Source organism: Vulpes lagopus, chromosome 13 (genome assembly GCF_018345385.1).
Source record: "Vulpes lagopus strain Blue_001 chromosome 13, ASM1834538v1, whole genome shotgun sequence".
In the NCBI taxonomy this organism is placed as follows: Eukaryota; Metazoa; Chordata; class Mammalia; order Carnivora; family Canidae; genus Vulpes; species Vulpes lagopus.
Genome location: NC_054836.1, coordinates 38993878 through 39010396, shown reverse-complemented (window position 1 = coordinate 39010396; position 16519 = coordinate 38993878).

Below are 16519 nucleotides of genomic sequence, written 5' to 3'. Positions count from 1 at the left end.
GCGTCTGCACCACACACCTCTTGCCCACCTTTGCTCAGCTCCCACCCAGCCCGGTCCCCTGCAGGCAGGGGTACACGCGGGCGCGAGCACTTCTGAGTCCCTCGTAGTCATGCAAATCAGGACCAACTTGCCAGAGACGCCGGAAATTCGGTGGTAATCCCTAACTGAAAGAAAGAAAGGAAAAAAAAAATAAAAAAGGAAAAAAGCAAAAAGTCAAAAAGAAAGGGAGAAAGAAGTAAAAAAAAAATGAAAGAGGAAAGAAAAACAAAACGGGAAATACGTAGCAACCCGTAAGACACGAGTGTCAAAAATAAATAAAATACCGACGGGGGGGGGGCAAAATTCGCTAGTGATTGAATGTGAAGATTAAAATTAATTTCCCAGCCTGGCTCGTGTCGTAGAAACGACTGCAGCCCATTGCACTGTGGTTGTTAACGCCTAGTGCAAAATTCTTGAGAGCCGAGGGCTGGCTCCGCGGGTTGGGAGAATCGTGGCTCCGTTGCCCTGTTGCATCCAAATTCTCCTCTCGGACAAGTTTCTTCGGTGTGTTGGAGCTGGGCGGGAAGGCTGGAGGGTCTTTTCCTATCACAACCTGTTAGTTCGATGCTTCGTGTTTGCATATATTTTAGGGAGATAGTAAAGGTTTTATAGCGCTGAACATTTTTTTTTTTTAAATGACAGTCGCCCAGGGTGAGTTTTGTCGCTAGCAAATTAAAGCTTCGGTTTTACGAATTCTGAGATTGAAAATGGGCAGTGAGCTCTTAGTAGGCCCTGAGATTTTTTCTTTCCCCTTTGTTTTCATTCTGGAGTATGTGTGGGGGGGAGGAAGGAAAGTACAAATACAAGTATTACAGATGCTCCATTCAACTACTGTCCTGTCTGTTGAGTGCACGGTAAAATAGATAAAAAGCAGAGTGTGAGAGATATGTGACTGTTAAAAGCAAAATAATGCCATTTTAAAATTTTCCCATTGGTGCATTATTTTTTTCTTTGAAGCAGTGCTTTCAGCTTGCCTAAATATTGAAAGCAGTGTTCTTAAAAACACTATCACAGTAATTTTATTCCGAGGCCTCATGCTCTCCTGAAATTTTGAAATAATCATTTACGATACATAATTATTAGTATTAATATTCTGTTTGCTTTTTAGTTTGCCTTTGACTACTTATCAATATTTCAAAGCAGCAAACATCAAATAAAATTGGTAAACAAGGCTTGGATAATTGGTTTTGTTTAATTGGATGTCTTTATTTTATTAGGTAAATACGCACTTAAATTTACTTTAAAGTAGGGAGCAAAATAACACTTTTCTTTCGTATCGTTAGAACAAAGTGATTTTTCATTCTTCTCCGTCGGATTCTTTCCTGTCCAGCTGCCACAGCCGACTGACAGGCTCCTAGCGACCCAAGGACTAGTATGCAAATTTCAGATGATTGACACCTACCAGAGAAACCAATCACGCTGGAGTCGGTTGCTGATTGGTTGACAACGATTTGACGTAGAATTGATGTTTTAAAAGCCTAACATCCAATCAAAGCAGTTCATGCAAATAAAGGAAGGTGTCGAATTACCAGGGGCCAGCGATGCTTGAGCACGCCCTCACGTGTTCAGTGGTGGGTATTGCACAGTTGCCGGCTCTGAGTAAATGCTGCAAAATGTTCAACTCTACAGCTCGTCTTGGCCGTTCCCAAACTTCTATGTCACGGAAATATAAATGCATCCTTCCCCCCACCTAAATATAAGAGCTATGCCGTGCACACGTATGATAGTTTAAGCCAGAAATCTGTGTAACTGTGGGCTTCCAACGCACCGAATTTCCCTCTCCATTCCCACCAAGACAGGGAATCTGTTTTTAAATTCATTCTTCGAGAAGAAGGCTGTTTCCCCCCCTTGATTTCAAAAGGAGGAGATTTACAAAGCCTTTCCCTGGAGAAGCCCACTCTAGGCACAGATGGTCAGTAAATTTGGCTTCTTCAGCGAAATTCCGCATGGCACCGCCAGATGGCATTAAGGATCTCCTCCTAGACCCTGTACCTCCCCGACCTCCCCCGCCACCCTCCCCGTGCCCCGTTAGTAATTTAGAAAAATGGAAAACCAACACTTTTATATTTTACAGCTAAATGAAGTGAGAACGTACTCGCACTGTTAAGGAGCTACATATTATGCGAAAATAAACTTTGTTGGTTGTTGCTTTAGTGCGAAACACTTAACTCTTGAGATTTTGCCCGGGAAAAGTTTGCGAATAAAATACTCATCCAGTGAAAGTGTTTGCAAACACATTTCCTTAAAGCAAAGTGTTCACCTTAAGCACAACTCCAAGCAAGTTAAAAAGATAAGGATGGGAAGCTGTTGGGTTTCTGAGGGTGTTTTTTTCAGGGCCTCTTAAGCATTAAAATGCCTTGTAGGGTGCAGCTAACCCTCCCAGCGAGAGGTCTTCCCGGGAGCAGAGTTTGGCTGGACGCAAGGGTCCGAGGTTCGGTGGAGCTGCTGTTGGAGCTGGGAAGCTCTTTTACGGGCCTATTTGGGGACCCCGATTACAGATAGAGAAGACGTTCCTGCCATTCGCAAATCCCTGTAATTGGAAGCAGTGCCTTTGTTTCGCCAACCCGGGCGGCGGCTGTGGGGAATGGGGGCCTGGAAAGGATTGACTTCCACTTCTCATCTGCCTTTCTTTTCATGAATATATCTGTTTTTCTGCTTAAATTTGTCAGGAAGAGAGGGAGGGATTCGTGCCGCCCCTACCTCGAGGCCAGACTAAGAGCTAATGGTGTTTGCACAGGGCAGAAGGGAAGGGAGAAGCAAGTACCCAAGAAAAGTAGCAAGGAAGGCTGTTTACAGGGTTGACCGCTCTCTTCTTGGGAAACTTCGTGATTTCTCCACTCATTTTTACAAGCAGAATCATTGTACATTTACTTGTGATCACTCTGCTCCATAATTATGCATTTTAAACCTGCAGTCAGGAGTTAAAAATAGATCTTAAAAGGGCATCTTTATTACTTAAAAAGGGAGTTTCTTAAACTAGTCATTAAGCCCTCCTCTTGCAAAAAAGATTCACTGGGTTTGTTACTTGTGCTTTGTCTGTTGACTTCTGTTTCGCCAGAAAGTAATGGTCACAGTGCCCACGGGGACTCACGTCTCCCCCCTGACACCCTAAGTGTGCGTAATTGTCCTGCCCAACATCCTATCCCTAGTGTCTGCAGCAGAGGGATCTGCACATTTGACGAACCCCGGTTTCCAGTGATGAGCATCACAAACTGTAGGTAGGAAAACTCATCACACCCAGTCACATATACATACAAAATCGAATACAATTATTTTTTACTTTAGAGCTACCACTTTGGATTTCTTAATTCAAGTTGAAACATACGTTTATTTTATTCACTATCTGCACTCTTCCCTCCCCCCCCTTCCCCACTCCTTTGGAAGCAAACTCATGATCGGAGAGCATTATAGACAGGCTAACGGTAAACATTTCAGGGAGCGCGCATTCCTCTTAGGTAGTAAGAAGAGTAAGGAGGAGGCGCAGAGAACGCAGCAACCTCAACTCTTGGGCGATGGGAAAGGGAACCTGAGGTTTCTAAGCACAGTCTCGCTGCTCTCAAGTTCGTTTTCTGCGCTGCAAGAAGGGCGCGGGGTGGGGGTGGGGGTGGGGGTGGGGGTGGGGGTGCAAATTGTGTTTAAACAGACAGACGTGCGGCCTAGGGGCCCTCCAAGGTTTGCCCCGGACCTCAGGGAGCTAGCAGCTTCCCTTCCTCATCACGGAGTCGGAGTTTTTGCTTCCCCCCAGTAACGTGGGCCCCCAGGTGCGGAGGGAAGGCTGCATTCGGGGGCTGGGCCGCGCAGCGGGGACCGAGCGGCGGCAGCGCTCGGGGATGGGGGGCGCTGTGGCCCGCAGCACCCCCGGGAGCTCAGCTCCCCAAGGAAGCGTGGGCACCAGGCCCGAGCGGACGGCCGCCTCCCCCCGAAGCCCGGCCCGCGCGGGGAGCTGATGCTCGCCTGCGCCCCCGCGCCCCTTGCGCCCCCCGCGCCCCCGCGCCCCTCCTCGCCCCTTTCAGGGCCTCTTCCGGGCTGAGCCTCGGGAGTCCGTTTCCCGGTTGAAGTGATTGCGCCCCAGTCGGTCCGGCGCGGCTGTAAATCACCCCCCCGCGCCGGGCCCCGGAGGCCCTCCGGAGCCGGGCGGGGGCGCGGGGGCGCGGGGGCGCGGGGACGCCGGGGGCGCGGGGCCCGGGCCGCGGCCGCAGCTGGACGGGCCGCCTCGGGCGACGCGGCGGGGGTCAGACGGCGTGGATCCATCCATCAAGCCCCCGCCGCCCGCCCCGGGGCCTGCTTTGTGTCTCGCTCGCCCGCCGCCCCGGGGCCTGGGGGCTGGCGGGGCCGCTGCGGGGTCCGGGGCCCGGAGCCCGCGCAGCCCGCTCCCGCGCGTAGGCCCGTAGCCGGGGTCCTGGAGGCGAAGCCCCCGCAGCCGCTCACTCCTCGCCCCTCCCAGCAGGGCCAGGCCACCTCCTCCCTCGGACCCCCAAACCCCACGCCCCAGAGAGTGCGGCGCGACTCGGGGGCTGCGGGAGGGTGGGGGAGAGTAGGCCCTAGCACCCAGAGACCCCGAGCAAGTCACATGATCTCTCTGGGCCTCAGTTTCCCGCCTTTAGGGTCTCTGCCTTTGGGGTTTTGTTCAGATCTAACGCTCCTTCGTTGGGATGGGTTTTGCCGGTGGAGTTTCCAGAAGTTCCCTTTTCGTCCACGTTTCTAGTGTTCTTTCCAGCCCCCACCCTCCGCACCCCCCGCACCCGGGCTGGCCTCTGGGCGTCTCGGGCGCGGGCCCCGGTCCCCGCAGGGGCAGGACCCTTGCACCTTTGAGCTGAGCCCTGGCCGGGTTCGTTTCGGAGAAGCCACCAGGGGGCGATAGAGGCCAAGGATAGAGCCGCGAGATGTTCACAAAAGTTGGTCAAACTCCTCTTTGCTTCCTTTTTCTGTTCGTGTGACTTGTAAATGGCTCAGAGTTTTTCTTTTAAGATCTCAGATGGTCAGCGCTGAGGTGGACGGATGCAGCCTGGGGTTCATGGGGCATGGAGTACGGAAGCATTAACGATGCACGGGCTAGCACCCCCCCCCCCCCCCAAGACCAAGCCAAGTGGAGTGAGTGCAGAATGCTAACTTGGTGTGCAAAACTTTGGTTCTGAAGCCACGCACACTAAGTGGGCTCTCCGGCTCGGAGCAAGAAGTGGAGACAAGGGCCAAAGGCATCGAAACAGCGAGGATGCACACCAGTGTGTTTTTTAAATCTGATCCTTTGCAAATATTGGGTTTATTTCGGCATCACGAATGGGGGTAGGCTGAGGGGTGGGAGAAGGCAGAGGAAAATAGAAAGATACTCTCAGGGTGGGGAGGAGATGGGGATGGTTTGTTTTATTTTATTTTTTAAAGATTTTATTCATTTATTCATGAGAGACACAGAGAGAGGCAGGGACGTAGGCAGAAGGAGGAGTAGGCTCCCTATGGGGAGCATGATGTGGGACTCCATCTCAGGACCCCAGGATCCCGCCCTGGGCCCAAGGCAGACGCTCAACCAGAGTGCCACCCAGGTGTCCCGAGATGGGGATGGTTTAGTTTGGGGAGCCCCAATACAACGACCTTCGACCTCTGTAAGTTCTAGAAAGATTCTATCTGTGCCTGAGAGAGAAGAACCACATCCCTGCCCCTGTCTCCAATGGCAGCGTCACATTGTTCTTTTATTTGTTTCCTGCGAATGTTTTACAATAAGGATTAGCGGGGCCTCAGTGGAAACTGGGGCTTGTTCTCTGCCAACAGCCAAAGGATCTTCAGGAGAAAACGTGTTAGGCTGAAATATCATCTTTTCCCACATGTGCAAGCCTCTTGGACTGTGTTTGCTTTCAAAGTCCATAAATGTTTTTATTAAACTATATCTTTCTTGTGGCCCCTGCACATATAAAGTACTCACAGCATATGTAAACGCTTCCATTTTGGTCCTCCTTTAGGAAAACTTTGTAACTCGCAGTAAATATTTGTTCTAGGCTGAACCTTGGCAAGCGAGAGCTAAAGTCTAAAATCTGTTTTCACTGTATGTGTTTGTGTTCACATGTGTGTGTTATAACAGCATATATATAGATTATATATATATGAAAATGTGTGGTACAGCTTGGTATTTTTACTTCTTTGCTGCACATGGGGAGGTATAATGACTGTAATTACTTGGATGACATTTAAAAATTAACAAATTCTCTTTCAAATTCGATTCTTTCTTGTATGCTGTCAGCCCTCTCCCCCAAATCACGTCAATTAAATGTTCTTACAATGTCACCCTTTATAACACCCCTTAATGTGCTTGATTTCGGAGGTATATTTAAAGTAGTTGAGTGTAGGTTTTGCTTCCTAAAATCTATCCTGAGAACAAGAATGTAGAAATCAAACAAATCGGGATCTTCATTGTTCTCCTTATGTTTATGCTTTCGCTTCTTTTAATGTTTTGATTTGTAAGCCATGCCAAAAAATTTCAGAGAGAACAATGAAGACAGTTCAGAAGTATGGCACACACAGAGTTAGGATTTTGGATCCTCATCCCCAAAGGAAAATTTGGATTGAAGCTACTCCTCCGTCATGAAAGGGACATGGAGTCCGCTGAGGTTGATTAAAGAGAACGCTATGGAAAATTATTTTAAAGTATGAAAACTGCTAGACTAGGGCTGTGTGTTAGTCATCTTTGAGGGGCGAATCGGGAGTCATTAACTCAGTGCAGCCTGATGAGCCTTGACACGGTAGCTGCCATCTGTGGCTTCTGGGTGTCTCCATGGGCTGGGGCTGGGTGGAAGTAGGCTGGCTCCTGTGGGAGCCCAGGTCTGCCCTATTTCTAGAGACATTCTCTCCTTTCTTCCTTTCCTTCTTTTAAACAATAAACACTAAAGGGAGAAGGCTATGCTGAGTGGCAAATCCAGAGTTAAGCAGTCTCCTTCTGTCCTAGAGGGGACTGGGATCCCAGATTTGCCTTTTCTGAGAGACTATAACTCATTGCTTCTGAGTGATGGGAACTGAGCACCGGGCAGGCTTTTCTTTTTTTCTTTCCATCATCCCTTTACTCACGCCCCACATCCCCCCACCCTGTATTACAAAGATAATGTGTCCTCTGCTCCTCCTGTTGATCTAATATTCATTCCAGTGACTGCTGCAGGGAAAGAAAGCAGTGCTAAGTGGGGAGGAAAAGGGACCCACAGGTACTCGATCACAGTGGGGTGGGCTGGCTGTTAAAATTGAAGTAGCTTTGTCCAGAAAGCAGAATGTACACCGCCCCCTCCCATGCACACATCGTCCCTGGAAAACATCATGTGGATCTGAGTCACTCTCTGGAGGACCTGCTTCTCAGAGTTTGGTTTGGCAGTTCGGGCACATCTAATCCTTCCTTTCATATTTTCCCTGCTCTTTTGAGGAGCAATGGTTTCCAGTTTGCTTTGCACTGGGGGCACTTTAAGAGATGGCCTAGAACTACATCAACGGAGTCCCTTAGGCGTGGTCTTTTGGTAGCTGGCAATAGCTGAGGCTGTCCCCAGTGGGGACCGCACCCTTCGAATGAAGTGTCACATGGAAGTGTGAGTGCGAATCCATGGGAACAGGGGCTGCCCATGGCAGATGTTGGGGAGTGAGAGAACTCTGAGCCATGTAGGCTGCGTGAGTCTGAAGGAAGAGAGGCTCCCTTTAGGTGCAGCTGGTAAGTGTTGCTGCCCTAGAATTGGCCTCAGTTCATCCACACTGGCCAATGACTGAAGTTACCTGACCGCTGAAAGTGTGATAAAACTGAGAGCGGGGGTAGGCGAGTTTGTTTTATGGGGGCTGTAGACACGGCTGATGCAAGCAGTCTATGCATCTTGGGATCCTGTGTCTTTCTAAAAAATGGTAGATGGATAATTGGATCCAGTCCTGCAGAACTTTATTCTAGTCCATTTTGTTCAAAGAGAAATATGATGTGGCCACATAGGTAATTTTACATTTTCTAGAGGCCACATCTGAAAAAAAAAACCCAGATAAAATTATTGTAATGCTTTTTATTTAACTCGATATCTCCAAAGTACTTTTTCAATGTATAATCAATATGAAGTTAGTGATGAAATTTTTACATTCTCTTCCTTCCCCCGTGTCTTCAGTATCTGGTAGGTACTTTAGACTCAGAGCACATCTCAATTCACATTTTAGGTGCTCAGGAGCCATGTGCGGCCAGTGGTTATTGTATTGGACAATGTAGTTCTAGAGAATTCTAGCTCTAGAAAGTCTGGATACATAGACAAAGTTAAGAGTGGATTTCCTCTCACAGTTCTGTTAGAGTCAACAGAGCTTTTAAGTATCAGAGAAAACACATTAAGAAAATAGGTTTGGAAACTTCTAACAATGTCCTTTTAGCTTTGAAAAGGAGGGTCCTAAGCCCCAATCCACGAATTAAAGAACTGACTTTAATCAAAGAAGTGTTTCGATGAAGTAGGTGATGTATTTCAGGGACTTTATTCTATTTTAAAATGTTTATTTTTAATTATAAAATAAGTCCCGAGCAGCCCAGGTGGCTCAGCGGTTTAGTGCCGCCTTCACCCCAGGGCGTGATCCTGGAGACTGGGGATCGAGTCCCACGTCGGGCTCCCTGCATGGAGCCTGCTTCTCCCTCTGCCTGTGTCTCTGCCTCTCTCTCTCTCTCTCTCTCTCTCTATGTCTATCATGAATACATTAAAAAAAATCTTAAAAAAAATAAGTCCCTACCTGTTGTAGAATATCTAGACAGTATAAAATAGAGAAAAATAATAAAAATTATCTGTAATCTTACCAGCTATAGATAACTATCATTCAAAGTTTTGAAATATTGGTGTCCTTATATGCCGATTGTTTCCCTAGCTGTGATTATACTGAAAATGTACTTATTGGTCTTACTTTGATTCATTTACTGTTATATCAGAGGCATCTCCATATGTTGTTAAAAGCTCTTTATAAGAATAATTTTTAGTCAGGGTGGGTGGGCTATAGTTTACTAAAGCTGTGCCTTTTGGCAGAGTAAAGGTTGCAATGTGCTCATTATATAATGAGCAGGACAAACAGACTACTTTATGGAAAAGTCACCCTAGGGTAGCAGTCCTCATCCCTCATACAGGGGGCTCGCCTTCCATGACTGTCTCACCACAAACAACCGGAATGCCTTCCATACCCATGTTTATTTTTTTTTTAGGACTTACTTATTTTCTTTTCTTTTTTTTTTTTTAAATTTATTCATTTATTCATGAGAGGCACAGACTAAGAGAGAGGCAGAGACATAGGCAGAGAGAGAAGCAGGCTCCTCACAGGGAGCCCGATGCGGGACTTGATCCTGGATCCCGGGATCACAACCTGAGCCGAAGGCAGGCACCCAACCACTAAGCCACCCAGGCATCCCAAGACTTACTTATTGGAGAGAGAGAGAGAGAAAGAGAGAGAGAGAGAGAGAGAAAGAGAGAGAGAGAAAACAAGCAGGGGGGAGGAGCAAAGAGAATCTCAAGCCGACTTGCCACTGAGCATGGAGCCTGACATGGGGCTCCATCTCATGACCCTGAGATCATGACTTCAAGAACCCAAGAGTCAGTCACATAACTGACTGCACCACCCAGGCACCTCCCCCTCCATGCTTATTTTTTTAGAGAATGGATGTAAACATCTTAGAAAAGAATCACCTTTTCTTGTGCCTAGTCACCCACCCAAATTTGACACATTTGGATTATGATCTAAGGGTAGAAAGTCAGTTTTTCGGAAGAGATTTTGAATTGAAAACAAGAATGTTATAAAGATACTTATTTGCATTTTCTTTTTGTCTTGTTGAATCCATGTCCCCTAAGGTATCACAGGATGCTCCCCAGGTACAGGTACTGGACCACCTTTGGTTGAATCATAGTTGGATTTATTTTTGCTTCCCCTTTTGGCTCTCTTTCCCACCATTTTTCCTTTCTGCAGGCTTTTGTGACATAAATCTTGTGGAATGTTGGCTATGCACATAGCATGAAGGCTTCAAACTCTCCCATTTCAAGAGGGTTAGCCAAGGTAAGCAACAGAGGGTGGTGGGGATTGGGGACAGAGATGACTGGAAGAGGCAGGGGTAGAGGGACTCTGGAAGGAACATATGATATATGACAACAACAGCTTTGAGCTCACTCCACTTCTGGAAGTTTAGCCAAGGGTGACTGCAGTTGACTTGATGATCACCAGGTAATAATAAAGTCCACTAGGAACGGCACCATTATGAACTGCCATGATTACTTTTTTCTCCATATATGCAAAGGCCTGTGGGCTGTCTCCAATCATATTTTGCTTCTCTTGATGCAAACCTGATTCGGTGTGTGTCCGGGTGCAACAGACTTCTCATCTGGGAGGCCAGAGAGCTGCCTTGAAGGAAAACCCCAGGACCGGGTATTTCTGTAGCATGTCTATTCTCTTCCCAATTATGGCTCTAAGCACAGTTGGGCCAGAGGGGGTGGGGCCTCTGACAATCTTCTCTTTGGTCTCGTACCTTCTATCACAAAAGAGCATTTTTTCCTGTCTTGTTGAGGAATTTGCAAGCACACAAGTGCTAGGGGGTGGCCGTGGAGTTTATTAAGCTGGCCAATATGAATACAAGTTTACTGAAAACTGGTGGGCCTTCTCTTTCTTGGTCCAGCAGAGTTTATACTTTTCTTCCCCCTCTGGAGCTCTCTTCGGCCCAAGCAATTCAGGGCAGGGAGTTTGAAGGGTATTTTGTTTCTAAAGTGGGCAGTCTGTAAAATAGTGGACCTTTTAACATTGCACTGACAGACGCTTTCAGGGCTAATATAATTGATGTATTCATAGGAGCTTAAGCAAAATAGCTTCGCAAAGGGGAGAAAAACTTGTCTTTTCACCTAAGCACTGACCGATTTGTGGTTTGGATGCTTACACCAGATATTAAACAGACTCGATGGAAAAGGTTTGTTCGCTTCAAGTTTGACTTTCCCTCATCTTGTAATTTTTGGCTCCGTGTCAAGTTTTTGTCCATTCCCCTGCACGCCTTGGGTCGAGGCCAGCGCCACGGGCTTGCTCTCTCCATGGTGTTGACAGAGTGTTTTTCAGCTGTACCAAAGGCCACAGATTTTATGTCAGACTTCAAGATGCACAGCTTGATAAACATGTCTGCCTCTGGCGATTGGCAGCATTCTTTCTGGAAAAGAAAATAAAAATTGTTTTACATAAATAAGGAAAGTGGTATGAATAGCATAGAATAACACGAGTTGGAAGGTGTGCCTGGGTCCTGAGCTTTTTTGCAGTATGTTGTGCTCTTTAGATCGATTTGTTTTTGAATTGTCTCTTCACCCCCACCACTGTCTGATTGCTTCCAGCAGCCATATGTATCTGGTTCTGTAACAAATAAACAAATCAACAACTGATCTGTTTGGAAGGTTGGAGAGTGGTAAATAACTCCGGGATGGTGTTTTGAAAAAGGATCTTGGCTTTATGTAGATACTCTATTTTTCATGCTGCCTGGCATGGTGGACACCAAAACACCTTTCATTCACTGTAGTTTGAAGAGACTCTGTGATGCTACATCTCTTTGGTATTTTCAAATTGACTTTTCTTTATGTTCGCTTCTTTCTCTTGGCTGGGTGTCGGCCGCTAAATTTAGTAGGGGATCAACACACCTGTATGACACAGAGCTCGGCTCCCTGTTAGCTGGAAAACTCATCTTTTTAGGGCTGCAGCCAGCTCGTCACTGATACCCACAATCGGAGGACTGGATACCATTGGACAACTTCTAATAATCAGAGAGGAGTCTTGGCTTATCACCTGTACTTCAAAGTCTCCTGTTAGCACGGAGGAGGGAAAATTCCACCCCAGGAGTCAGCACCCTAAAGCTGTTTTGCCATTGAGCAGATGCCCCAGGAAGCCTGGAGGTCATGCTGGCTTCTTCAGGTTGAACCTTCCTATGGAGGACAGATGAGATGCTGAAGGAGTCTCCAGCCAGCCTGCATGGCTGTGCGGCTTCAGGCCCACTGGGGATTCTCTCGGAAGGGGCCTACTCACCTGGATGCTGACCCCTGAGGGATGGCGGGCTGCTGGGCTCCTGGTGTCTGCTCAAGGGATTCCTCAGTGGCACTTTCACATCAAGCACCCCTCCCCCAGAACGTGCTGCAAAGCCCTGCGCCAGACCTCTGATGTCATTGCACGCCTATGATTAAATACCAGCTTAAAGAGCGGCCCAGTGACAGGAAGGGTCATCAGTAATGGGTCTGAGAGGGGTTTCAAGGCCCAGGGTAATATTTTATTCATTATCAGTGTCGGCTGAGGAACTGTGAATCTGTCTGTTGTTTGGTAGCACTTTATCTGACACCTCCCCAGGGTCAATGCTGAAGCTCGAGGCTGCTGGAATGCAGTTTTTGTTTGAGGAGTGTGTGTGGGGTGTGTGTGTATGTGTAAACACTGGATATTAGTATCTTATCAGGTAACAGAGCTGGATAGTGATGAAACAGTTCATCAGTCTTAATCAACTTTCGAAAGCTGCATCAAGAATAATCATGGTTAGGGTGGCTTAGTGGTTGAGCGTCTGCCTTGGTCTCAGGTTGTGATTCCGGGGTTCTGGGATCGAGTCCCACATTGGGCTCCCCGCAGGAAGTCTGCTTCTCCCTCTACCTCTCTCTCTCTATCTCTCATGAATAAAATAAATAAAATCTTTAAAAAAATTGTTGATTCTCAGACATGGGAATCTACGTGTACATACATAGTGACATCTATATCTATGTATATATATATATATACATACATATATATGTGCTTGTATATACACACACATCCTTTTGATGTTTTGATGAATTTAGGACATTCTCAAAAAAAAAAAAAAAAATTTAGGACATTCTCTGTCACATGTTGAAGAGCCCTTGTGTGCACCTGTTCTGCCTGTGAAGGTTCTTAACCTGGGCTGTATGCTCAGTGGTCCATGGGTGGGTCTCAGCAAGGTCTGGGAATCCGTTCAATCGTGATTTGCATGGGAGACTAAGTTATGCAGCCTCTCCAAGCTCTTTTAGGTATTTGTAAGGTGGGGGAAAATAGTACCCACCTCATCGGGTCAGCGTGAGGCTATATAAGAAAACACATGGAAAACACTTAACACGATGCCTGGACCCAAAGTGTTCCCTAAATATTAGATGCTGTTATTATAACTATTATTGTTATTATGACCTGCCTATGTGAATTTTAAATGGCTATAAAAAGCCATAGGTTTTTATGAGATTTTCAGAGGGAGCATTGGACCAAACAGGGAAAGAACCGCTGTCTTTGATATGGCTACCAGAGAATAAATCTTTTACAGAGTCTAAGTCACTTTGTCAGAAACGGGAGAGGAAGGCATGTGATTTGTGAGGTTGAGCGATCTAGTGAAATTCCTATGGTCCCCGGGAAGCAGGAAGACTCGGCAAAGTTTTATGTCACTCCTGTTTTTTTCTTCTACTTTCTATTAGTTAAAAAAGTTTCTTTTTCCCTTACTCTATCTCCTTTTTTTTTTTTTTTTTTTTTGGTTTGTTTGTTTCTGAAGAAAGTCCACAGGGCATGGCCATCTCTTCTGCACATACACAAATCCTGTTTTCCCTTGCATTCTTTTGGTGTCTTGGCTCGTATTGAAATGAGAGCTTTTTAGCATTTAATTTCCTAATTACAAAATAAAAGTTCCAGCTGTACATGGCAGCTTTTCTTGTGACATAAGTAAATGTGGCTATTTCCACTTTACAGGTTTGCAAACTGAGCCAGAGGACAGCATATTTATTATGTATGTACAGAGTCAGAAATAGTTACCCTCAATTCAGGTTATGCCAAACCCATGTGCCAAGTAAAATATCACAAAGGGGACTTCCTCTAATGCAGTGGCCTCAGGAATCCAGTTACCACAAACTCTGTTGGGGAGGAAGTGTCTCTCTCCTGTCATAAATCTGCAGACCCTTTGCTATGGCTGAATGGTTGAAACTACACTCCTGATAATCTCCATGATTTTTCACATAGAAATGAAGACCAATAGCTGTGAAAGTTACAGGATACCAAATTACATGTAGTAAAAATAGACAGTCAAGCCCTTCATCTAAAAATTAACTTAACTGCTTGAGGAAAGATATGGTTATAAAGTTAAATGGCGTAATTTCGTGTATGGAAATGGCTGTCCTTTCTCATATTTAAAATTTACCTTAGGACATAATTACCTCTCCACAAAGCCAATTTCTAAATGGGAAACATTCCTCTGGCTGGATGTTCTTTCCATTTCTTGGGGCCCCAGTGGAATAGCACCACTCAGTGATTGGGGAGAAAGTGTCAGTGGTCAGAAGCAAACTTCCTCAATGAAAGCCTCCCTAGAAACTGGCGTCATTCATCATTATCTGTTCTCATCTCGAGGCTGCTCGCCAGCTTCCCATCCTATGGAATCTGGCGGGATCCTCCTCCGAGAAGGATGTTGCAGGGGGTGAGAAACTGACCCAGTGTGCGGAGAGGTCTCTGCCGGAGTTCCCAAGGAGGAGACCAGAGAGATCTCTGTTTAGCCAGCTTACTTTGTCTTCCTCTATCTTCTAGCTGACTTTGGGACCTACCATTGTTCTGGTGTGGCATCCTATTGTGTACAAGCAAGATGCTAATTTGGGATCAGTTTGCAAATGCCATTCGCTTTCCCCATTTGCAATAAGCTGTTTCTTTCTGGAATTCAGTTCATCAAGACTTCCTCGTTTCCACAGCTCTTCATTAGCCCCGTAGAGAAGCCTCACGTTGATCTTGTCTGAATTTTTGTTAGTATCAAAAATACTAAAAAAAGGAAGAGAGGGCTTTTGTGCTCCTCTAATCTTCACTGGAAGGGAAGTTCCATGCAATAACATCACGATTTATAATGCCAAATATTTGTGCTTATGTCAGAGTCCAGAGGCTAGAACTGCTTTCTTCATTCATGACATGCTTGTTCAGTCCCTACTTCATTTAAGGCACCGCTCTGGGTGCTGTGGAGCCTATACGACGGATGGGACCTGGATTCTGCTTCCCAGGATGTAGACAAGGAGGGGAGGATGAGGCATGTGCATATCAAAGCAGAGGTGCAGAAGAATTCCCATGGAAGGTCAGAATCAAGAGAGATTGTTTCTAGCTTTTAGGTGGGGACAAGGCTTCTCGAGGGAGGTGGCATTTAACTAGGGGAATACTGTGGGCAGATCCAGAGAAGGTGACATAAAGTGGGAATGGGATTTTGACTTTCTGTTCCTTTAAAGAATAATTCCAGGTACTTATATGCTTTATGGAAATTAGGGTTAACGATGACCAGAAGGTGCCTTTCTTTCAGTCCCCAACCTTTGATTCTTTTGTACATGTCGTGTGACTTTAAAGCAAGCAAGTGTACAAAGTGTATAAAAAATGCAAAGAAAAAGAGCAAGTTGACATGGGCGTTATGGACCATAGAGAGCATCTCTTCCACACTGGAATAATTCGTCAGGTCCTCGTGCCAGATAAATATAATTTTGAGTTGAGAAACAGGACCAAGGTTTCAAAGTCCTCAATTTCCAAATGGCTATCACATGGCCTTTATCTGTTTACAGAAGAAATCACAGTGGAGTAGGGCAATCACCCTTTCCCGGAAAGCAAGAAGGTTGCATTTCCTGGCGCTGTAAATAGAACCTCTGTGAGTCTGGCCACCCCCTCTTCTCAGGAGACTGCAGACGGTGGATGGTAACAGCCTCTGTCTTTTGGGCAGGCATAATTAATGGAGTAAGTGTAGGTTTGTGGCTTGTGAGCAGCCAGGGTGAAACTGCTTGTCCATTTCAGCTTTCGCCTAAACCACTGGGACACTTACTTCCTGAGTCAATGGGGATCTCGCAATGCTAACAAAAGACCCCCATTGATCATTGCCCTCTCATAATTGCTGCCAGTGTGAGGCTGTCCCTCACAACTTGTTGACATCTCTTGACAATTTAACTATGGCACATGCTAAGGGCCCAAAGCCATCAAAACGCAGGGTGAAGAATGAAAAGGCAAGCATCAACTTTTGCAGCAAACTCTATGAAGTTCAGGGTACAACACCACTTCTCCGGTGATGACATTTAATTGTGCATTAGGAGCCTTTCCAGTGGAGCCTCCGGGTTCTGCTTGAGCTGAGAGGTTGCTGGGAAGATAACTCTTAAGTAGCCCCCTAACTTTTCAGAAACGAGAAATTGGGGGAGGTCAGACAGTGGTATCCAATAGCACCTGGGTGTGTTAGGGACCATCCGAAGGAAAGGTCTCACACCAAGGGTGGAGGATGAAAGTTGGCAGCTTGCATCTGAAAATCTGCTTTGCAATTCGTCAGGATTCACGCTCAGCAAACTGTCATGAGGGCTCAGCAAACTGTGGCCTTGGGCCAAATGCAGCCCAACGCTTGTTGTAAATAAAGTCTTACTGGAACACAGCCACAGCCGTTTGTTTATGGAATGTTTATGGCTCTTTGGCTCTGTAAGAGCAGCGTGGAGCGGGCAGAGACAGATTGTATGACCCTCAAAGCTGCAAAATCTTTCCCATCTAG